The following is a 25746-nucleotide window of genomic DNA, read 5'->3' on the forward strand; positions in this document are numbered from 1 at the left end:
CAGACACGTTGGCTTTTGTATAATTCTTTATCAAGGTGGAAAGTCAAGACAACCAGTTTGCTCAGCTTTGGTCTACGCTGCCATTTCTGGAATTTTGCAAAATTTCAAAATATTTTGCGCAGAATTTTAATTTTTGGTGCAGAATTTTTAATAGTTTAACACAGAATGCCCTTCAAAAATAAATACTGGCACACATGCAGGCTAAACCTGCTGAAGTTGAGGTTGAACTTGTCTGCCATACTGTTGTCCACTGCCTGTTTGGATGTTCACAAAAGTTGAGCAGCAATGCCACTGACTTCACCTGTGGCCTAGTGACATGTAAGGGATTTGCAGACATCTCCAGGCAAGTCTGCTTGAGTGTGAGAATTCCACTGATTATGTACATTGATGCTATTAATAGGACCAATGTAACAAGAAAGATGGTCCAGAAGTGATAACATAGTTTATTTCATTGTTATAAATTATAGGCACACTTTTAAAAAAATATTTTTTTGCCTGACTTGGTACCTTTTTCCTACCCTTCTTCCCAATTTTCTATCAATTAACCCAGATTGATTTTTTTGTCAGATTTCCTTTGTATGATGTAGCCTTTCCTCTTCACCTCTCTTCATCCCATTGCTTCCCCATCTTCCTCCCTCCATTCTTCTTTTGCTTTCGCCTGTCAAACCTTCAAATCAAGTCTTTCATGTTACTGTCACATTTCCTCCCAACTTTTACTGAGCACTAAAATTGCTGAAACAGAAGTTGTCTAAAATTTTTTATTTAGTTTTTCCATGTACAATAGATGAAGCAAAAGAACTGGGTACCACTGCCGTTGAAATGCCAAAGGGATGGTATTTAGGATCTGTAGAAGCTATGATTCTGTAATTTATATAATGTTATACTATACATCTATCATATGGTTTATCTTTGGTAATAACTGTAAGAAAGAATAGATAGCTATGCACTCTGGAATAACACTAGCTATTTTTAAAATTATACTAATCTCTTATCTTCCCAATTGTTATTTCCATATCTTGTCTGTTAGTATAATAAAATATGTACATATTTTAAACATGAATTGTTCCATTCTGTTATGTTATATGCACTGCCAATTAGTTATCCCCAACACTATTTGCCAAACATGCAAAATAGCACAAAAATGTCTACATTTGATGCACTTTCCATAGCCCTCAATCAAGCAATGTTTACTATTACAAAAGAAATACATGTACATACTGCATTATTAGCAACAGCATGCAACACAGTAAGCCTGAAAAGCACAGAATCAAAGAAATATAGGCCTGGAAGGTACCTCAAGAGATCATCTATTCCATCCCCCAGCCCTGAGGGAAATTAAGTACATCTAGACCAGTGGTTTTGAAACTTTTTTTTCTCATGACCCAGTTGAAGAAAATTGTTGATTCCCATTACCCAACATAATTTGACTAGAATTTGGGCTACAGGGTGCCGCCGAGGACAAGAGCTTTGGAGTGTAAGGGGGGCTCTTGATTTTGGAGGGGGTCAGGACTGCAGCAGGAGGGGCTAAGCTTGAGCAGTTCCCAGTCTGCAATGCAAGTGGAGGTGCTAAGGCAGGCTTCCTGCCTCTTCTGGCACCACAGACCATACTCTGCCCCAGAAGCAGCCAGCAGTAGTTCCCAGACAGTGGGAGTTTGGAGCTAGTGCTCAGGGCAGGAGCAGTGCATGGAGCCCTGTGCAGTCTTCCTCTCCCTCACCAAAAAGCTGGGCTTGTTGCTGGCTGCTTCTGGGGTGCAGCATAGTCTGTGTGCAGAACAGTCAGGCTATGTCTAGACTGCAGGCTTATTTCGGAAGAAGCTTTTCCGGAAGAGATCTTCCGAAAAACCTTCTTCCAAAAGAGAGCGTCCACACCGCAAAAGTGCATTGAAAAAGGGATCTGTTTTTTCGAAAGATAGCATCCACACTGAATGGATGCTATCTTGCATTTCAGCTGTGATTACTATAGATAGAGTGGCCACCAGGGCACCTGTGCTTTTTCTTCTTTCCTCTTCTTTCAAAATAACTCCCTCTTCCCCGTCCACACACACCTTTTTCCAAAAGAGCTCTTTCGCAAAAAGCTTTCATTGTGGTAGAATGAGGATTACCAGTGTCAGAAAAACCCCTCTGTTCTTTCCATTTTCTTTTGGAAGAATGCGATTGCAGTGTGGACATAATTGAAGTTTTTTCGGAAAAACGGCCACTTTTCCGAAAAATCTCTGTAGTGTAGATGTACACTCAGGTAGCCTGCCTTAGCATCCCCGCTGATCACTTAGGGTATGTCTAGACTACATGCCTCTGTCGCCAGACATAGTAAAATGAAGCGGCGATTTAAAGAATCGCCGCTTCATTTAAATTTACATGGCTGCCGCGCTGAGCCGACAAACAGCTGATCAGCTGTCGGCTCAGCGCGATAGTCTGGACGCGCGGGTGTCGACATCAAAGGTATTTGTCGACCACCCAGGTAAGCCCCCTGGGATGAGGCACTCTCCAGTTTGTATGTATCTTACCTAAAGTGTGATGCCCACAACTGTAGACACTCCAGGTAAAGCCTCCTGAGTGCCCACTAGAGTAGAAAGGTTCCATGTTTGACATACAACCTATATTCACACACCTCAGAATGATATTGTAGTTTTCACAACTGCATCACATTTTGACTCATTTTCAGTTTGTGATCCAGTACTAGTGCCTAACCAGTTATTGCCCAAATCTACATTTGATCTAATTTGCACTTCTCTTAATTTAATTTAATCTTGTTGATATTAGACCAATTCCCCAAATGCCATTATATTTTTAAAAAAGTTGCAACCCTGGATTTCTAATATAAATATAAATGTTCTTTGGATAATTTAGAACTTTTTCAGTTCAACCAGACAGATGATATCTTTGCTTTTCCAGTGACTGGCAGAGATTCAGACTTAGAGGAGACAGGTTCTTGAAACTCAACCCAGATAAAACATTTGCAATGTGGGTCAGCTTTTGGGAACATCTGGGATCTGATCCAAGGTCTCCTGAAATCAATGGAAACACTTCCATAGACTTTAATGGGCTTTGGATCAAGCATTTAGAGTTGAAATCTGCCCTATTTTCAAAGATATTCAACTACTCTTTTTCAATTTGCTTTTCAGTTTAGGAGTATCTCTACATGCCTGGTTGTTCCACGCATCCAAGGTAGCTCTAATTTCTGCAGGTGCCTTTTGTCATCAGCTTGGTCCTAAACTGTTATGGACCATGCCATGTATTCCATATAGGACCCCAACTCAACCTATATCAGCTGAGAAATATGGCGGCCTGTTTACTTTCAAGTGCCAGCAGAAGAAAACATGTTACATTAGTACTCCAAAGATTGTAATGACTTCTTATTCACTTCTGGGTGCAATCAAACTCATTCTCACTTTCAGTGCTCTTCATAACTTTTTCCTGTTTGCATCTCTCTAAATAAGCTTGATTATTGGAATATTTGAATAATTAATTTGTAGGCTACATTGCACAATTCTATTTTTATTTCTTCTAGTTTCTTATTGTATCATGGTTAATTAATTTCTCATTTGTTTATATGAAAAATGTTTAACTCCTTTCTATGTCATTTATGATTATATGCTCATATCATCAGATATCCCATGTACTTTAACTACCTTTATTCCACTAAAGTAAGTGAATTTACAATAGTGTATTTTTTCATGCTAATATAATATGTACCTAGTGTCTAGATTTTCTTTTCTCTTTAACATTAGTTAACTGAACTATATTTGATATAAACAGACTCAGTGTGGACTGCACAAATTAGAAAAAAAACCAATTCAATTTCATACTATTAAGATTTAGTATGAAAAAAATATAAATGCGCAAGTAACAAAATATAATAAAGCAAATCAAAATGCAATAACAGGACAAATATGAATATATAAATTCATCTGACACAAATAAATGACAAAAAAGTCATAGAAAAAGCTTCAATTTTCACCCACCACATTATTTTCTCTTACATAAAGCATTATTATTGTTATCTTCCTAGCAGGGACTATGCTATTATGTGCTTAACAAATAAGTAATAAATAAAACATTTTTATTAAGTAAATAATAAAAGATGCTCTCTGATGTCCAAGACGAAAACAAATCCATATTAACTTCAGAAATCTATGAAACTTTGTCAAGTGAATTTTACCATATAAAGTTTTTTTTAGTGCAATACATAGTAATATATTTATATTATTATAGAAGAGTAAACTCTGAGTACTGCAAATGATTAGTCTATAAAATTTAAACCATCCATTTATTAACTTAACAATCTGGCATTATTAAGGGCTTAGGGCAAAAACCACTCTGACCTGTGTGAAAGTATTTGCCTGCAAAAGTGCAGATCAATAGTTCTACATTTAGCTGAAGTTTTATGTCTGATGCCAAAAAGAGTTCATAAATGTCAGTTCATAATTTACATTAGTACAAATTATGACCAAAAGTTGCACCTTTGGCATTCCACCACCAAAACATTGTATTAGTTGTTTCAACATCTCTTTTAATTTATAACTGCGCTACAAGATACCATTAAGAAACAATGAATAATTTGCCTCAGCCAAGAGTTGAGAGTTTTTCCAAAGAAACAAAGGCTTATAACAAGTTGTATTTTAATGTTTTGAGGTATAAACTTAGTACAGCAATATCTAACAAGAAATGAGCATTTCAGTGGCACATTTTGATAAAACTAGAGTTTCCAGAAACATTAGAACACACAATGAATCTGAAAAGCCCAAGCCAACACCATGAATTAACTTTAAACATCTGAAGAATCGGGTTGTGCCCATGAAAACTCATGATTCCTTCTACATTTTTGTTAGTCTCTAAGGGTATGTCTACACTACAAAGTTAATTCGAACTAACAGATGTTCGTTCGAATTAACTCTGATAGGCGCTACACAGGCAAACCGCTAGTTCGAACTTAATTCGAACTAGCGGAGCGCTTAATTCGAACTAGGTAAACCTCATTCTACGTGGACTAACGCCTAGTTCGAATTAAGTAGTTCGAATTAAGGGCTGTGTAGCCACTTAATTCGAACTAGTGGGAGGCTAGCCCTCCCCAGCTTTCCCTGGTGGCCACTCTGGGCACCACCAGGGAAATTCGTCTGCCCCCCTCCCGGCCCCAGAGCCCTTAAAGGGGTACAGTCTGGCTACGGTGCCCGTGCCAGGTGCAAGCCTGCCAGCACCCAGCCAGCAGACCCTGCACCTGGCATGGCACGAACCAGCCACCCGCTGCCACCCAGCCCTCCGCCTCTTCCCAGGACCAGACTGCCCAAGTCCGCAAGAGGCGGGCGCCCACCAAGTCTAGTGCGGACATCGTGGTGTTGGCCGCTGTCGGCAGACAGGCTACTGCACTAGATGGACCTTTGATCTGACCCAGTACGGCCATTCTAAGCTCAGGGCTCAGGGTTGGGGGTCTCAGTGGACCACCTTGATTTTCATGCCAACCTGCTCCTGGGTGGTCAGGCTGGCAGCTATCCTGCCCTAGACGGCCACTTTCCTGTGCCTAGTGCGGAGGTCGTGGATGAGGTCCACAATGTCTGCACTAGACCAGGCGGGCGCCCGCCTCTTGCAGACCTAGGTAGGCTCCTGGGAGCCACCAGCCTGGTCCTGGGAAGAGGCGGAGGGCTGGGTGGCAGCGGGTGGCTGGCTCGAGCCGTGCCAGGTGCAGGGTCTGCTAGCTGGGTGCTGGCAGGCTTGCACCTGGCACGGGCACTGTAGCCAGCCCGTGCCCCTTTAAGGGCTCCGGGGCCAGGATGGGGGCAGAAGAGTTTCCCTGGTGTTGGCCAGCCACCAGGGAAAGCTGAGGAGGGCTAGCCTCCCACTAGTTCGAATTAAGTGGCTACACAGCCCTTAATTCGAACTACTTAATTCGAACTAGGCGTTAGTCCACGTAGAATGAGGTTTACCTAGTTCGAATTAAGTTTGCCTGTGTAGCGCCTATCAAAGTTAATTCGATCTAACGGCTGTTAGTTCGAATTAACTTTGTAGTGTAGACATACCCAAAATGTGTGGGGAAAACATCAAAAAGACACTTGTTAAGACAAATATTTTACACCAGTCCATAAGTCTTCTTTCGTGGAAACCACAGACGGGATGGAAGTCAGCAGTTGTTTCTTGGAACACCACATTTCCCATTGTTTAGCGTCCACATAACACTCTCCGCCTAATTCTATTTGTGTACGTCTACATGGTAGCGCATAACTCTAAATGAGCTTCGCAAATTGCATAGCTTATTTCAAAAAAGCTTATTTCTTTGTGCTCTTTGTGCTATGGGATAATGCAGAACTCTTGTCAAGCAGAAAACTATGTTCTTCATCATTATCTTATTATTGGATAATCTTGTATCTGATGTGGGGCTGTAAATTTATGAGAAGTCTGGATTATGAATAACAAGAAAGATTGTTAATCCCCTTCAAGAAATATAACAAGACAGAGGGTACGTCTACACACAGGAGCTATTTCGTGATAACGTCTACACAGCGCTAAATTTCAAAATAAATCACTCTTCTGGCATCTTCCTTACTGCCCGTGCAACGAGGTTTACAGGAAGCAAGAATAATAAGCGCTTTATCCTGAAATAGCATTGAAGTGTAGATATACCCTCTATCTTGTTCTTAAAGCGGATTAACAATCTTTCTTGTAATTCACAATATAGACTTCTCATGAACTTACATCCCCACATAAGATACTAGATTACCCAATAATAAGATAAATGATGAACGGTGTAGTTTTCTGCTTGACAAGAGTGCTGCATTATCCCACCGCACAAAGAGCACAAAGAAATTTCTGCTTTGTATTTATTGCTTGGGCTATTATATAAAAATATTACAGAAATAAAAGCTCTGAAAAACTAGTATGGTATGGTATTGCTCCAGTCATAATGTGCTAGTACACAATCAATTCTTATAAAAGCTTTTCTTTTTCCTTGTAGTGTAGTTGTCCAAAGGGAATAAATAATTTACAGCTTGTTCAACCCAGCACTTCCCTCCTATTATTTTTAAAAATTTGTTCTAATTTGCATCTACCACATAAAATGTCTTTTATGTACATGTTGGCAGTATTTTTTCTTTTACATTCAATTTAAAGAGGATGCCGTGTGCCAGGTCACCCCTGTCTTCCCCCTGAGGCCGCAGGCTCTGGGAAAATGTATGTTTTTCCCATTATTTCAAAGCGAATAAATGACAATCAGATCTATCTTGATGTAGATTGTTCAGAGTAATTTTAATAATTTTTGCTTTAGAAAATGAAAGTATAACTTAGAAACACAAACATTTATTATTAATAAACCTGGTAGCAGCCCCTTCCCCCTCCCCTCCCACCCCCGCACCCCAGCAGACATCTGTCTTTATTCTTTTCTGGTTTTCTAACATATGAAGATGCTCTGGAAAAAGAGGCACTACCCAGTCACTGTTGTGCCCTTTACATATTTATTACTAACAGTTACTATTTGTTAAAACACCAGTCATATGCTGTGATGGGGCGAGGCAGCCCCGCACTGAACCTACAGGGCCCAGCCAGGGTTACCTGGCTGCAGAGGCCCCTCCCCCACAGCCCTACCGAGCATGCCCGGGCTGCAGCAGGGCTATAAAAGCCTGGGCCAGGACTCAGTCTGGGGAGACAGCTGAAGGAGAAGGGAACTCTCCCTCAGCGGTTGCCAGGGACTCCAGGAGAGGCCGAAAGGAAGGCGGAGGCAAGTTGGTGCAACCTGGAGACTGCCTGCCGAGGGGATACCGGCCTGGAGATTGCAGCCAGCTGGGCAAGTCCAGGGGAAGGAAGCCCGGGGATCCAGGTAGGAAGTGGCCCAGGGCAGGAGCGGGAGCCGCCTCTCCCGGCCCGAGAACCTCGGTGTGTTTTGGCTGGATGGCTCCGCCGAGGGAGTGACCCGGTACCTGGTTGCTCACAAGGCCCTGGGCTGGGACCTGGTGGAGTAGGGTGGGCCCGGGTCCCCCTACCTGGGGTGCGTCCCCGCTACAACGATAAACTGCTTTGTGGACTTGGCCTTGCTTAAAGGGCCAGGTATAAACTGTTTTGTGGACTCAGGCCAGGGGGCCTTTGCCCTGCTTAAAGGGCCAGCTATAGACTGTTTTGTGGACTCAGGCCAGAGGGCCTTTGGCCTGGCTTAAAGGGCCAGGGATAGACTGTATCACAAGGGTGTCGGGGACCCAGCAGGAGGGGCCCGCCACATATGCACAGCTGCTTAACAACACCTTTTAGCATGATACAATCGCAAGGAAACTTCCTTGTGCCATAATATCTTAGTATTAGATCGGAAGTTGATGGTAATAGAGCCATTATTATATGGTCTGATATGATAGCTTAAAATATGTGAAATCACTTTCACAATTGGCAAAGGTATTGGTAGTCTCTCCACAGAAAAATAAAAGATTGAATGAGCATGGAGTCTTAACTACCCATGTATTCCATTGATGACCCTCCCCAAACAAGTGTGAGGCATAGTGGTGGATAGATGTGTGGGAAAGTTGCACTACACTATTGTCTGTCCTGTACCTTTCCTATAGTTTAATAGAGATCATTAGGAGTGGTCAATTTGGTACTTTTCTCAGGCTAAAGTGTTGAAGGGGATAGGAGACAGTCTGCTTTACATAGGCATGAGCATGTGGATGACCAATACTTACTTACAAGTACTGATGAAATGATCTATGTTTTTATGATCATAAGACACTCTAAACAATTCTCTCAAGGACAAAAATGTAGCATTTTGGTATGAACAGAGATTACATGATTATTAGTCTACACCATCTTGTCAGAAGAGAAGAAAATAATGTTGCATTGTTATACATATTCCGTATAGCAAACACAAGCTATGCTGGAGTTCCATTCCAAAGTATAAAATTTTACAGCTGACACGAATCAAAAGGTGGTGGGACCGGATTGTTTGCCATCCAGACTCCCACTTCAGATCTGCATCAAATACAGTGTATGAATATGGTGAGTTTTGGAATGAAAATGAGACTAATATTCAGGTACAGATTGCACCCAAATGCACTGCAATGTTCCTGAAAGAATGGATGAAATTTCTCATCAAGACTGTATGGTGTATATGACTGGCCCTGGGACTATCCCAAGTGGTTGAATTGGCAGACATAACTTGCACAGGTGACCCATCTCTTGATTTCTATTTGGGGTGGGTTTGCAGGTTGGTGCACAGTATGGGAAAAGGAAACCATTGGATCCCGAGAACTTAAGCCCACATTCACCTCCCGTTATTTATTGACAGGAAGATCATGATGGTAGCAAGTATTCCAGGATGCGTACTGGCTTCCAGCTAGCTTCAAGAGGAAATTGAAGTCATTGGTTTTGGCCTATGATGCATTAACTGGTTTGATTTCTACTGACTTAAGACCCCTTGATCTGCCCTGGCTGCAATGTTGTGCTTGCCATGAGTGAAAACACTGTAGCTGTAGCTCCCAAATTAAAAAAAAGAAGGAGCTGCCAACAGGATATTTCCTATGAGTTCCTTAAATTCACTGCCTTATTGGCCAGCGATACAGCCGCTCCCTGAGTTGCGAACGGTCGAGGTCGACCGTTCGCACTTACGACCAAAGCTCCCATGGAGCGGTCATAAAGGCGGTCCCCGAGTTACGAACGCGACCCGTGCTTATGAACAGCGCAGTCGCATGTAACTCAATGGGGTCCGGGTTACAAACAGACTGAGTTACGGCCAAGTGCTTGCTCTGTAACTTGGAGAGCGGCTGTAGCTGGAAATTTTTGACACTTGCTTTCAGGAGTAGTTGCATTTAATTCAGTAGGACTACTTGAATGATTGGGAGCAAGAAGTTCACTTTCTGGGCCTGTGACAATTAATTAATATTAGTTCAGTGTTACATAAGTGCTAAACGTTACCAGATTGCACATAAAATCCTCAAGGCTGGAAATGTCATATTGCTCAGATCCTGGTTGTTTTTAGACAGTCAGCCCTTTGAAAACCTTCTTTTTGTTTTAATGTGCAAAACTATGAATCACAGCATATGCAATTGACCCTCTTTTCTTTTGGTGGAAGTGGCTGCTGGTGTCCTAAAAATTTGCATCCTTCATAAAATGAGTAAAGTTCTGAGGATTTAAAAAGAATTGCATATTTGACAGTCATCCGAAATCCTAAAGCCAACTCTGCGATTTGAAGACGGGACCGAAGGCTTATGTCTGGGAACCAATGGAGGTTAAAAAAAATTGTTTCATAGATTTCCACAAAAAATTCTAATGTTGTGGGGCTTAACATTAATATTAAATTTCTTTCCTTAGGAAATGGAACTGTCTTGTTCAGGGGAGACAACAGCTTCCATGGGCTCCTGAGCAACGTACGGGGGGAGTGGCTGGCTCTCCACCCCCAGAAGGGGTGGGGCTTCAGGTGTAAGAGGCAGGGCTGGGGGCAGCCAGCCTTCAGTGCTGCCCTGATCATGGTGCTGGGCCCTTCAGCCCTCAAAGCCATGCTCTGTTCAGTGCTCCAGTGGCGATTTGAAGGGCCTGAGGCTCCCGGTGCTACCACTGCCACAGTAGTAGTGGTAGTAGCCAGTGCCCTGGGGCAACTACCTCTTTTGCCTTCCCCCCCCAATTTGCTGGCCTGGTGTTGTTGCTCATAATATATCATTCAGGTGCTAAAGCTACTGGCTCTAGACCGAGCTACACTTTTATATTTAATGTTTGCACATAAGCATGGCATCTCTGCCACATTTTAGATCTTCAGCAGGGATTCACACCATCGGGTGAAAAATATTATTTAAATTTAAATTTTTTTTTCTCCAGTGGGGCAGGAAGACATTCCAAGTGTATACCAAAGTTATGTATCACTTTATAACAACTTGAAGCCTATTTTAAAAAATGTTCTTACTCATATGTATATGTTCTTCATTGTGATTAACTTTATCTATTAACTATATATATACCGAGATCTCTAATAATATTTCTCTTCCCATAACAAAAACCACATAATCTTGACAAACTGTATAACTGCTGCCCAAAGATTCTGCTGGTATTTCTCCAATCCAGTAATGTTGTCCATGTGTCTTACTATCCTGGTTTGCTTCTTTGAATAGTTTATTGGCAATCTGAGCAGCTGGCTTTCTCTTTGCCAGCAGACTGCCCGTGACACAGTTGGGACAAATGGTCAGATTCAGCTCATGCTGCAAAGTGAGAACTCCAGACATGCAAACTGAGGCCCGTTATTTGTAATATATCACTGGACATGCAAACTGAGCTTGACAGCCAGCATTCAGTGATAGAAGCTGCTGTCATATGTAAGGGATCTATATCCAAACTGTCAAGAAAAGAACTCTGCATTCATTACAGCAACCAGGGGAAAAAGAAGACAAGACAAGTGCTGGGTTTTGTTAACCTTGTTCCTCTGGGAACAAGCCTCCTCAGAGCTGCCATCTCTGGCAGACCAAGTGCTAAGTAGCTCAAAGCAAAATGGCTCCCTTAGGGAGCTAATGGAATATTTACATGAAGAGACTGTTGACAGACAGTCTGTATTAACACAAGTTAAACAGGACTTGAAGTTCTCATAGGGCACAGGTTGCGATATAGAGAAACAGGCTAACAATACTGAAAATGTATATTCAGTATTGTTTCAGATGTGTATATGTGTAGGTACACACACATGCACACACAGGAAAAAAAGAAGCAACAACCTTGAAAATACTCCTCCTGCTCAACTACTGCAGCATTCAGAAAGCTCTCTGGGATCACAATTGAGAAATGAAGAGAAACTGAACTTTTTCAAAATGTACACTAGTTTACACACTAACAAGCTCCTGAACATCCTTTCTGTGGGAGGCTCACTTGATCCTTTCTGTGGGAGGTTCATTTGTTATCATTACCAAAAAGTTATTTGGGTTGCACATAAGTCAGAAATCCTTTGTGCGCTTTAGAGGATGCTACTGGATTCCACAGGGGATGTTTAGCTGGAAAGGCACATACACGAGGCAGAGTATAACTGAAGGCTCACTTTCAATGGAGATCTTCAGATCTCCTGGTGGTGCTGCTGGTACCTTGCTTATTCCCTCTCCCTCAACGTTGTGAAGACAACAAGATTGTTGAGAAGAGGTTCTACAATGCTGCTACTGGAACCTTGCTAGTATGTAATGCTTTGCTCTAGAGAGAGACTATTCTGACTGACAGACATCCCAAAGCCTTCTGTCCCTATCTTTCTGCATTCTTTTTTAGCATATGAGGAACCTTTCTTCCTTCATAGCCACATAATGAATTGAAATAAGATGTTCAGCCTACAAGGTTTGATTAACATCAGAAGATACAATACTGCATTGTATTACTTTATTTAAACTTTAGTTTTGGAGGGTAAGGGGAAGGAGGTCACTGCATTTTATAAACAGTAAAGAGTGCTCCTAGACAAGGTCCTTAAATGAGTCAATGTATAAATAACTGTGATGAAAGCATAACAAAAACTTAGTTATGCATCACACAGTCTAACCAGTAAAAGAGCAGGAATGCTTACTGTGCTGTATCAGTACCAGGAAGATAATTATAGAGTAATAGGGTACAATTTGTTTCAGGGAACAGAAAATTTTCCCTTGACTTTGGGTCAGTTATCTAAGTGAAGAGGTGGGATCAGTTTCAAATCAATATTCTTATTATTGGTGATTACTGAGTGTCTTTACACTGAACACGGATGAGACATAGTCCATGCCCCAGGAAACTTGCAATGTAAACAGACAACACTGTACAGAACCATACAAAAGTATGGTATTGTACATTGTTTCCTGTGCCTCTGTGCACTTTGGGATCCTGAAGATGAAAGGCTGTTTATGAATTTAAGACACTGACCACAGGAACATCTTCCTTTTGATCAAAGAGAATCCATTTTGCTGGTCTTATAATCATTTCAAATAAGGACAAATATACATAAATACTGTGTACTCTGTAATGAACTTTTATTCTGTCATGTACCTATTTTTTATTTTATTATTATTATTTGGATTGCTATACATCATCTTACATATCTTGTAATAAAAGATCATCTGGAAAGCTATACACTTTCCATTTGCTTACTACATTTTAACATTGAATGGTGAGTTCACAAAAAAGCAAAGGCTATGTTGTGCTAATTTACTGATTTACATACAGTAAATATAGGTAAATTATTTACTACCAACACAAAATTGAGAGGCGTGATATCAATTTACTTAATTCAATATCCATTCACTTGCTTCAGGGAATACTATTTGGGATAATGCCACCAAATTGTAGATAGGCCGAGGTAGAATTATTATCTGTACCAGGTTTCATAGAATCTAATATATATTCTCCCTTAAAAGAGAATGTTTGTGCGCTAATAACTTGGACACTATAAGAGCTACCACGACCAAACTTTGCATGGGGATAACCTTTGATCCAGGAGAAGGTTTTAAGGGACTGTAGGAAAGAAGAGATGAGAGACCGATGCCTCTCCCCAGGCTGTACGGAGCTTGGTAGTGCGGGGAGAAGCGGCGGGGCCAGTCACTCACTAAGGCCGGCAGAGGGACAAGTAAGCGAAGGGCGGGCTCAGGCGCCGGCGGCAGGCATGCAGCTCCCTTCCCCCTCCCTCTCCTCAGGGTCCTCACCTCAGTTATATCAACTGTCAACTTATATTTCACAATGTATACTGACAAAGTGCAAGGACAGTCACTTAAAGTAGTTGGAATTGATTTAGAGACATCTTGCTTTTCATATGAACAACTCTGTTGTGTGTTCAAGAGTTGGAAGTGGAAAAAAATTGCACATATTTGTTAAGAATAATGAAACAAAATATACAGTTTACAATAGAGTTTTTGATGATAACATGTAAAATTGGTTGTTTTATACTTTATATATTTTAATCCATGTAGAACTCAGTGCAACTTTTCTACTATTCAAAAAACAATAATGGACTACCGTTTTTCTAAATTTTGTTCCTCCACTTTCCCAAGCAACGCCAGGTAACTCCCGCTAGTCATAGAATATTAGAACTGGAAGGGACCTTGAGAGGTCAAGTTCAGTCCCCTGTCCTTATGGCAGGACCAACCATGGTCTAAATCATCCCTGACAGATGTCTGTCTAACCTGCTCTCAAATATCTCTACTGATGGACCACCTACAACCTCCCCAGACAATTTATTCCAGTGTTTACCAACCTGACAGTTAGGAAGTGTTTCCTAAGGCCCAACCTCAACCTCCCATACTGCAGTTTAAGCCCAGTGTTTCTTGTCCTATCCTCAGAGGCCAAGGAGAACAACTGCCCCCCCCCCCTTCACTGTGACATCCTTTTAGATACTTAAAAACTGTTATCATATCCCCTTCTCAGTCTTCTTTTTTCCCAAACTACACAAGCTCAATTCCTTCACCCTTCATGTCTGTTTCCCTAGATCTGCCTGCCCTGGAGGATTGAGGACTACCGTACCCTCAACCAACACCTCAAATTTGCTGACGGGAGCTGGACGTATGGGATGTTTGCTCATTTGATTGTCTTTGTCTAGACTGTCTCACATGGCTCTTGTTCTCATAATGCCTTTGTTGTTGGTTGTACCCTGTTGTTGTGAACCTCCAATTATACTGTTTGTATTGTTTCTTCTTGGATACAGGCAGTTGAATCCCTAATGCGCGAGCGTCGCCCTAGTATCTTTAAGGGAGTGGAGAGATGAATTCGCTGCCTTGGCAAAGAGTTTCTCTCCCTTGAATGGAAGGTCCTCAATGTTTTATTGTACCTCTTTGGGAAACCCAGACAGTTGCAGCCATGACATTCTCCTCAGCACCAGTGCATTTGCCATAGACCTGGTTGCTATATCCACTGCATCCAATGCTGCTTGTAGCGCTGTGCGGGATATCAGAGAGCCTTCCGTCACATTTTAGTGACAGGCAGAGAGGGGTTCCAGCACAGGTGCATTTACAGAGAATAAGCAAATAAACAAAAGCTTCATTATGGGTGGAAATGTGCTCTACTGAAGCGAACCTAACACCTCAAAACAAATATTGCGCTTTTCTTACCAAAAACAAGGACCGTTTGAAAAATCCCAAATGTCAGTGTGACTGGAAATGCACTGGTAAGAGCTGGCAAACTCAATATCCATGCCAAAGAAAATTCAAACATTTTGAGAACTTTTTCGTTTCCATTTGGATACTGGGTTTGCCTCAGAGCTACAGTCCCTGGATGCCCTGGGGCATATGGTTCTACAGCAGCGCGAGGTAGTTCTCTGTGGAGCTATGGATCCTCAATCCATGGACCTTGAGTCACTAGCAGCACACCAGATAAACTGGCAGAAAAACAATTTCTGTTCAAACCCTGACTTCCACAAACCATCTCAGTTTCAACAAATTAGCATTTCCCAATTAAATCTGTTTGGAAATTTTCTGACAATCAGCTATACAGCACCATATAGTCCTTCGTAACTCATTATTGCCCAGCAGACTAAATGTGGCCTGGCAATTGCCAGCTGACCAACACAGATTTTAGTCAATGTTATTTTTTATGGGACCTACTGGCTACGTCTAAACTACACCCCTCTGTTGGCAAAGGGATGTAAATTAAATGTATCAAAAATATCCTGTGCTTCATTTGCATAATGGCGGCAGCTGCTTTTTTCCGAAATGGGGCTTTTCGGAAAAAAATTGCAGTTTAGATGGGGTATTTTCGACAGAAATGCCCCATTTCAAAAGCTCCTGTACAGAAAGAGTACAGGATCCTCTTTCTGTACAGGATCTTTCGAAATGGGGGCAATTCTGTCGAAAATGCCCCATCGAAACTGCCGGGTTTTTTTTTAGAAAAGCCCTGTTCGAAAAAAGCGGCGGCTGCCATTATGCAAATGAAGCGCAGGATATTTAAATCCTGACTTCATTTGCACTTTCAATATGTCTAATTTACATCCCTCTGCCGACAGAGAGGTGTAGTTTAGACGTAGCCACTGTGTTAATGTGTTCAGTTCTGGGTACCCTATATGCAAAAGAAATAGAACAGTTCCCGTGTAAAAATAAACACTTCCCAGACAGAACCAAAACAAATTTGACCTAAACCAATTGATACAGGAAATCCAATAAAAAAAAAGAAGAAGGAAAAGGTTTGTCTGGATGTAGTAAATTTTTGCAGGAGATAAACAAGTAAAACCAGCTAAAATAACTACAGCCCAGTAAATAGAACAATATCTAAATGTTCATATAGAATTCTCACTGCATGCTGAAGTATACATCGAGTGATATTTCCCCCAACCTATTTGTAATTGTTGCAAAAACATGAGAAAGTTTTCTTTTATTTCCACCCGAAAATTTAAAGAAGCAAGCATGGGTTAGTGGGAAATAAGTCTATAGGCTGGATCCTCAGCTGACAAACTCCACAGATCGTCATAGCCATATGTCAATGCATACCTGGGAAACAAATCTCCATCTTATGAAAATAAAATTTAGAAAGAACGATTATCCTCAAATTTATTGTATTAATGTTTACAATTACGTTTATCCTAAAACCTGATTATAATTTGTCTGTGAAATGAATCAGTCATATTTAATTTTACAATTACACAAAGCCATCTGTTCACATTCAGTGTGCTGTGTACTGTACTGAACATTCTATGAGACTGGTTTTACCCTACCCCACAACCACTTCAATTAAATCTCTAAAGAATCAAACAATATGGAATTATACATCTGCTAGTTTCCCAATTTTATGCTACTTCTTATTCTCAAACTCAAAAATATCTTCTTTTTCTATACAAATTAAAATTTGCAAGCCATTGATTCAGAACATGAACTAAGTCCATGAGGGATTTTTATTTATTTTCTCTTAATTTTTATAACTCTGTAAAGCATTAATATTATTTAGTATTTATTATCTTTTTAAAAAAGATTTAAGACCATTTAAAATGTTTATTGTACCGTTTATTTTAAGAATACAGAGGTCATAAGTAGGAGACACATCAACCCTGTGGAGCATGAAAAGCAGCACATGGCTAATTAAAATGACATAACCAAATCAATTAAACCATGGAAGAGAATCCAGAAACAAGGCAATGAAAGGAGATAATCCTGACTCTCATAAAATGCTAACAGGAAATTTTTTCAAGCTTAATTTTCACCATATTCCTTTCTGATGGCTATTTGTAATATTGGATCTTACATAGGTCATTAGAAAATAAGACAACTTTGTACAACGACCTTTCAAAATACCATTCTGCACCTTCTTACTGCAAGCTGCTTCTCTAGCTGTTCCCTAGCTCTCACTTTGAGTAAGTGCAACCTTAGCTGTGTACAAATTACATTGCAGCTTTGTATATCCTGAAATAAATGTTCGTATACAGCTGAAAGCATGTAGTACCAAAATTTTTTTAAAAAATGCAAACACAAGCACTACTCTGCTTACAGTTTAGTCCCAGAAACCTGATATAAATGAAAACAATTAACTCTCGTAACTCTGATGACCCATAACTCACATAAAAAGCACATTTCAATTATCTACACAAACCTATTAGGATAGAAAAGCAACCTGTTAGCTACTCCTTAGCCTTGTGACAATGAGAAAGGTCAGGATAGTGGAAAGGTTGATTTTACATGCTTAATGGAATTCTGTAAGAACATAAAATACACTTTTCCTAAACAAGACCATCTACGTAAGTATCTGAATAATGATCTTCCTGAAGGTAATTACTGGCCCTGATTCAGTACTTACAGTGATGTAAAAATTCAACTGAATTCAGTGTAGTTACTCCTGCTTTGGACTAATGTAACACAATGTTATAAGATTGCTATGGTTTTAATATGGAACAGAACCAATAACTATTATACAGTCTGTGACATACAAGGTATCACTTATAATTCCCTTAAAGAATATTTGAAACTAAGAGTACGTCCACACAGCAGCATAATTTCAGAATAATTGATGTTCTTCCACACTACAAGCCTTTATTTCGAAATAATGTTGAGCTGAGGGACTTCTTTCTCCGACTCCTGATAGCCATCATTTCACAAACAGTAAGGGAAGTCTGAGGAACAGTGTTCTTCCTTTGACTTCCTGCTGCATAGACAGCGCTAAAACCAAATTAAACTATTTTGACTTAAGCTACGCAATTGATGTAGCTCAAGTTGTGTAGCATAATTCAACTTTAGCCCTGCTGTGCAGATGTACCCCAAAATTGGATTGTGTCTAGACCCTAACTGAGGCCCCACCAAATTCACAGTCCACTTTGGTCAATTTCACAGTCACGGGATTTTTAAAATTGCACATTTCATTGTTTCTGCTATTTAAATGTGAAAGTTCATGATATTGCAATTGTAGGGTGTGACATTATCTGATTATAATATGATCATAAAAAACATTGTTGATACTACTGTTACATAGTTGAAATAAATCTTATGCAAGTATGACACATGGCCAGAAAGGGTTAAACAATCCTGGGCCAGATCACTCAGAATCAACCTGTAGAGGCATGTGAGAAAAATATGTGAATCATAGAACTGGAAGGGAACTGTAGAGGTCATCAAGTCCAGTCCCCCTGTACTCATAGCAGAACTATGTAATAACTAAATCATCCCTGACAGATGTCTGTCTAACCTGCTTTTAAAAATCGTCAATGATAGAGATTTCACAACTTCCCTATGCAATTTATTCCAGTTTTTAACCACTCTGGCTGTTAGGACGAGAAGCAATGGGTTTAAATTGCATCAAAGGAAGTGTAGTTTGGATATTAGGAAAAACTTCCTATCAGGCGTTATGGGCAGAGCCTTGTAAATTCACAGATATCTGGTTTATCTGTGGATGTGGATATTCACAACTCATTTTTCTGGATAAGGATGGGAATGCGAATAAACATTTTCTATTTAGAACCCTGCAAAATTGCAAATATCCACTTTATATCCATGGGTTTCCACATCCACAAACATGAATGTGGATATCCTGGGCTCATTTTTACAGATACAGATGTGGATGCAGATACAAATTTTGAATCTGTGCAGAGCTCTAGTTATGGAGAATAATTTTTCTCCCTCCTCCTTTTAAACAACCTTTTAGGTACTTGAAAGCTATTATCATGTCCCCTCTCAGTCTTCTCTTTTCCAGACTACACATACCCAATTATTTCAATCATCTCTCATAGGCCATAGGTTATGTTTTCTAGATCTTTAATCATTTTTTGTTGCTCTTCTCTGGACCTTCTGCAGTTAGTTCACATCTTTCCTGAAACTGGCACCCAGAAATGACACAATATTGCAGTTGAGGCCTAATCAGTGTGGACGAGAGTGGAAGAATTACTTTGCATGTCTTGCTTACAACACTCCTGCTAATGCATCCCAGAATGATGTTTGCTTTTTTTTGCAACAGTGTTATACTGTTGACTCATCTTTAGCTTGTGGTCCACTATGACCCCTAGATCCCTTTTCGCAATACAGGCAGTCCCCGGGTTAACGTACAAGATAGGGACTGTAGGTTTGTTCTTAAGTTGAATCTGTATGTAAGTCGGAACTGGCGTCAGCCGCTGCTGAAACTGATCCGTTTCAACCGCGGCTGAATCTGGATGCCAGTTCTGACTTATATACAGATTCAACTTACGAAACCCAGGCGTCCCCAAGTCAGCTGCTGCTGAAACTGATCAGCGGCTGATTCCAGGAAGCCTGTGGCAGAGCAACTCTGCCTGGGGCTTCCTGTAGTCAGCGCTGGTCAGTTTCAGCAGCGGCTGACTTGGGGACGCCTGGGGCAGAGCAGCTGGGGTACTGCTGGGTTGCTCCAGTAGCGCGACTCCTCGGCTCTACTGGAGCAACCCAGCAGCACCCCAGCTGCTCTGCCCCAGGCATCCTGATTCAGCCGCTGCTGAAACTGACCAGCAGCGGCTGAATCAGGACGCCTGGGGCAGAGCAGCTGGGGTGCTGCCAGGGTGATCCGGGGCGGCGCTGTGGGGACCAACCCGGCAGCCCCCAGCTGCTCTACCCCAGGGGTAGGCAAGAAAAGCCTGGTCTTCTGGGGGGGGGGCACTAGCTGCATCCCCCCCCCCCAGCAGACCAGGGAGATGGAGAGTAAAGCCGCGGAGCACGCCCGCAGCGGAACAGCCCAAGCGCGCCCAGCAGACCAGGGACACCAGAGCAAAGCCGCCGCTTGGGCGGCTTTGCTCGTTTGCCCGGGAACAAAGTGGCCCAGGTGGCAGCTTTGCTCGGGTGTCCCTGGTCTTCTGGGGGGGGGGGTCCAGTGGCTTTGCTGGACCCCCCCCCCCAGCAGACCAGGGGGACAGGAGCAAAGCCACCCAGGCGGGGGGAGTCCCGCTGCCTGGGCGGCTATGCTCCGGGGCAAATGAGCAAAGCCGCCCAGGCAGCGGGACTCCCCCCGCCTGGGTGGCTTTGCTCCGGTGTCCCTGGTCTGCTGGGGGGGTCCAGCGGCTTTGCTGGACCCCCCCAGCAGACCAGGGAGACCGGGAGAAGCTTTTCTCGCCCCGGAGGACACGGGTGGCGATCCGCCGCCCGTGAGCTCCGGGGCGAGAAAAGCCCCGTTTGTAAGTGCGGATCCGACATAAGTCGGATCCGCGTAAGTCGGGGACTGCCTGTACTCCTTCCTAGACAGTTCCATATGGTATGTGTGTAATGGATTGTTTCTTCCTAAGTACTTTTCATTTGAGGTAAACTTCATCCTATTTACCTCAGACCTTTTCTCTAGATTATTTTGAATTTTCATCCTATCCTCAAAGCACGTTCAACCCCTCTCAGCTTGGTAATTAAGGCCATTCAACACTACTTAGGATATGCAAACCTGTATTATTAGAAATTAGAGGTAATACTAGATACTTGTCTTTACTTATGTCTTATAGATGCTAACCATGTAAACAGACAGTTCCTGACTATCACTATAACTGTTGATTCAGAGATCAAAAGGGAATATTAACATTTAGATTAATCTTGAGTGAAATAATGTCACTGTCAAGACATTTATTTAAAATTTGAGATAAACTGCTTAATGGATAAATTTCCTTATGTCCATTACCATGATATTTGGGAAACAGAAGGTTACATCAAAAACTCATTCTTTACCCAGAATTGTATGAAAGGCTCTTAGGTCCTGATCCTGTTTATCACATATCTTCTTTGATGCTCGTGGGGAAAGTTATAAGCCCTAAAAAAATTAGATCCCTGGTACATCTATAATAGACACTGAATTAATATCTCAGACCTGCAGCTGTGAATAGCCTCCTCTGGTTCCAGCGGGGATATAGAGCATCTCACTTTCTTGTTCTTAAAGTGGGAGAGACAGAAATTCCCAGCGTTGAGACTTTATCAATCCCCGCAGCAGACTGTGAAAGGAGACACCTCCCACTGGCAGTGCCTTGTAGCCCACTGAAGTCCACGGGACAGTACTTGTAAGTAGCCCAGCAGAACCACTTGAAGTACATATAGCTTAAATTGTGTGAAAGTCTTTGCAGGATCAGGTAGGCATGCCGGAACAATTTTTACAGTGGGGGTGCTGAGAGCCACTGAACAAAACTGTAAATCCCGTATACAATGGAAACCACTTTAAGCCAGGGTGTGCTGCAGCACCTCCCGCAACCCTAGTCCCAGCACCTAGCAGATCAGGACTTGAATGTCTGCCCCAAAATAACTACATGGCACCCTGCTCATGATCTGTGCTTGAGCGTACAGTGCAAAGTTGTGCAAGTGTGTCAAAAATTTCTCTTAGAAAAGATAGTGAAGCATCTGCAGGAAGGGTTGGTTATCCAGACTCTGCTAACCAATCTGTGGGGTTTACACTCAGTTACAGATTATCAAGGACAATCCATTACATAAGTTTAAAAGCTTTGATTAATACTTGTAGCTGCTATACGGATATGGTGCAATACAAGACTAGCCTAAGGGCGTTTTGTATTCTTTAAAGCATCAGACATTAACAAGCTAAATTTACCACCGAGAGCCAGGGCACTAGCCCAAAAAACCAGACTCGAATGTACTTATATTCCAATCTATGGTTTTCAAATACAGTGTATCATTTCTATGAGTCTTTAATGAGAGCCAAGAGGTACACATTATAAAAACCATGTTCTATTTCTAATACAGTTCAGTGCAGAGCAGAGAATGATTTAGTAGATTTCCTCAGCTTTTACTTGCACTTGGCTACAGACACCAGACAGTTAGATTCAGATTTAAAACTTATCCAACAGCATCAAGAGATTTTTCTAAGGCAGAACTTTTTTTTTAATCCTATATTTACAAATTATGGATTCTGTTTCACAGTCTAAACCTCTAACCTGCCTCAATGAAATGAAGCATTGTTCCTTTTAAACATAAAAATAATTTACCTTTATCTATGGAATCAGATAATAGTTTGTAAAAGATTCAATAAAAATGGATGAGGGAGATGAACATGTCAGAATGAACCATTTTGGAGAGACTGATTTTATTATTATTTATATTGCAGTAATGCTTGGAAAGCTAATAAAAGATCAGGAATCCACAGTTCCAGGTGCTGACCAAAACTAAAAGAGAGTGGCCTCCAGAAGGGTGCACAAGCTGTGCACGAGGAAGGAATACAAACACGTTGATGAACCAGAAGGAGTTGGGTTGGGGGTGGGTCAGGAGGAGGAGATTACAAAACAACAACCAAAACAAACAAACAAAAAATGTTATGTAACAGAGGAGCAGAAATCCAGAACGATTTTTATGACCTACAAGTGACTCTGACAGAGTTGTAATGAAAACTCTGTGACTTTTTCACTTCCTTTGCAGAATTTCTGAATTCACTGCCCCAATGCAATTACATTTTGTATTCCAGCTGATCTAAAATTAATTGAACTATAACCTTTATTTTATAACTAATTTCTCGGATTCATATTATTGTTATTGATCAAAGCATTATAAATACATTAGATGACTCAAAGAGGTACCTCAGGCCAAACAGATGGCTTGTCCCTTTGCTGAATGCTATGGTATATATTCTGAAGACAGAAGGAAAACAGAACAAACAAGATCTACAAAGTGTTGGATGTGCCCTTTAAAGTTAGAACATTTTACAAAATAGTTCTTGGAGGCGCAGGCAGAGAGAGCGTGGCATATGTAACTGGGAAAGTTATTCTTGGCATACAGGGACAATATGAAAGGCCATTTAGATCTTCATTTATCATGAGTTTTAAAACAGTCATCTTGATAATATTAAAGACTTGGCTCTTTCTAGTTATTTTAGATGCATAAATTGTCTTATTGGCTCAGGCCAGTGATCTAGTATGCAGTCCAAGATCCCATTCCTGGCAATACCAAGTAGTAGACAGTTCACAGGGAGGTACACTAAATTCAGATTTTCAACTACTACAGCAGTGAGGGATGTACTATACGGTAAGTGGAACAGACTAGAAATAACTCAGTAGTCGACTATCATGAATTGGTATGTTCAGAGGGGAAGCTTCTTCCTCATTCCATCAGTTATATGCTAGTTTATGCCCTGGAGTAACTGTAGCTGCCAGATATTCTCATAACCTATATAAATGTCTCATTCTATTTTGAATCCTACTAAACACACATCCTTGATTATATGTACCAATGAGTTCCACAGGTTAATTATGACTAGAAAAAATGCTCAATTTCATGAGTCTAACGGTACTGGATAAAAAAAATCAAAATAATAAGTTAAGTAATATAGGTGTTGGATGAGAAAAAAATATGAATGTACCATTCATATACTCTCTCTAAAAAATATTTCAGCCACTGTTTCAGATAGGAGGTGACTTGTAGTTTTGCAGGTCTTTCTGCTGAAATTGATCTAGCTGTAAAATTTGAAAATAAAAACTAAATGCCCCAAGTTTACATGATCAAAGAGTTATTCTGCTTCTAATGCAAAAGACAGACTCTGGATCTTCCCGCTCTTTACATTGATTTATTACATTCAGTAATTGTCTATTATTACTGTACATTGTAATCTATTTCTAATGAATCCCCCTTGGTTATGGTGAGCCAAGTCCAGCATAATAAATTGTAATCTGTGAAGTCATTAACTTTGCTAATATTGTACAATCCACGTTTTGTGAGACTGGGAAACAATTTGTACAGTCTTCTGGTTTTTTCACTATTTTAAGTGCTATTATAATTAATGCTCTCTTTCAATTTTCAATTGTTTTATTAGATTAGAACCTAACAAATGGGAAGCATGTTTTATTTCTATATTCTCTTCAGAATTCTGCTGGAAAAATATTGATTCCAAGATTTCTCTATTTTTTTAGGTTTTCATTCATTTACACTAATTTCCTCACACATATCACATCCCAAAACTGCAATCAGATCTATGTGGTTAGACCTCAGAGTGGCTCCATACAGCAGAGGCTTAACTCTTGCTATTGGTGATATTTTTCCTCTCTCAAAATCTTGATAGCACAGAAAATTCTCCAAAGAATGTGTTATAGTCTCCTCAAATTGTGAGTCTGTTTCCCACATGCTGTCATTTTAATGTATTTATATTTATACATCTTGACTTACAGTTGTCAGGCCAGGAAGATAAGATCAACCACTGTAACCTCCTAATAAATTTTCCACTGGAAACAATGTTAGCCAGCCAAGGAAGAACCCACATTGTGTATTAGAATACAAAGGGATACACTGCGCGTGCTAGTATTTCAACCGATGTACAATCTGTGTGTTACTTTAACACATTGGTGCACAAACTTTTCCTGTCATGCCCTGCCTTCTCAGGTGCCCCTCTCCTCTACCTTTGCACAGCTGTCTCAGCAGAGAAGCTCAGGTAGAAGGTGGAGTTGGGGGCAAGACTGGGTCATGGGAAGGAGAAGTAATAGGGCAGAAAAGGTGGCAGAGGGGAGCTGTGGCAGGAGTCACAATGAAGTACCACTTGTGAATCAAGTACTGAACACACTGGGAGCTCTGTAGAACTTCAGGGACCCTGAAGCCATCAGAGTTCCTTTCTCCTGGCTAGGACCCATCATTCCCTTTTCTTTTGTAATTCTTGATTTTTTGTCATAATTTTGTATTATTTAACCATAAAAGGCCTCAAGCCTACGTTCAGTCAAAGGTTTAGGTGCTGATGAACAACACACACTTTAAATCTCCACATTAAATCCATTTGGCAGGCCTAATAACAGGTTGGACCTCGCTGGTCCGGCATCCTTGGGACCTGACTGGTCCTGTACAAGGGGTTTCACCGGACCAGGGAAGGTCCCTCCCCTCCTGGCCCATGCTGCCACCAGCTTAGAGCTCCACCCTGCCCCTACTGCTGCTCCAGCCCCCCTGGCTCTCTAGATGCTCAGTCCCACTGCTGCTGGGGCTGGAGCGCCACAGTCAGCTCTGCAGCCACCTGTCTCTGTGACTGTGGCCAGAGCTGTGCAGCCAGGTTTGGGGCGGAGGGCTAGGGCCAAAGCTCCCTAGTTGCCACCAGGGCTGGGGCCAGAGCTCCTTGGCCAACTTTAGGGCCAGAACTTCCCACTGTGTCCCATCCTCTCCCCCCCAACACTGGGCTCCCGGCTGAGTTGCTGGTGCCCCCTACAGGCCTCCTGTCCCACCACCAGACCTCCCTCTTCCTGGGCTCTGTGGACCAGAAACATCCGTGGTCCTGCCAGACCATGGATGTTGCCGACCAGGGGGTATTGGTGAAGGGAGGTACAACTCACAGTTCAATTCGTAGTGTACATTTTGGATACATTCTCTTGGGTTCCCACTATGCTCTTTTAGTGATTCATGACATTTTAATATTGCTTCATCAAGACCTGTTTTTAGAGCTGTAAATTTCTGTGGCAGTTTGTTTCAATGCCTTTAGCACTTAGTAGTGCTTTTGTATTTACCCTTTTAATACCATTCAATT

The 25746-nt window shown here is 41.4% G+C and overlaps 1 protein-coding gene and 1 long non-coding RNA gene across 8 annotated transcripts in view; one reads left to right on the forward strand and one right to left on the reverse strand.

Moving 5' to 3' along the window:
• Positions 1-25746, reverse strand: part of AFF3 (ALF transcription elongation factor 3) — a 561437-nt gene that overhangs the window by 320519 nt on the left and 215172 nt on the right. The gene's annotated exons all lie outside the window — the stretch shown is intronic.
• LOC142825195 (uncharacterized) lies at positions 7488-14566 on the forward strand. Its single transcript, XR_012899647.1, has 2 exons — positions 7488-7801; positions 14366-14566. It is a non-coding gene; the product is annotated as an uncharacterized LOC142825195 (long non-coding RNA).

The sequence above is a fragment of the Pelodiscus sinensis genome, chromosome 1 (assembly GCF_049634645.1).
Source record: "Pelodiscus sinensis isolate JC-2024 chromosome 1, ASM4963464v1, whole genome shotgun sequence".
NCBI lineage: Eukaryota > Metazoa > Chordata > Testudines > Trionychidae > Pelodiscus > Pelodiscus sinensis.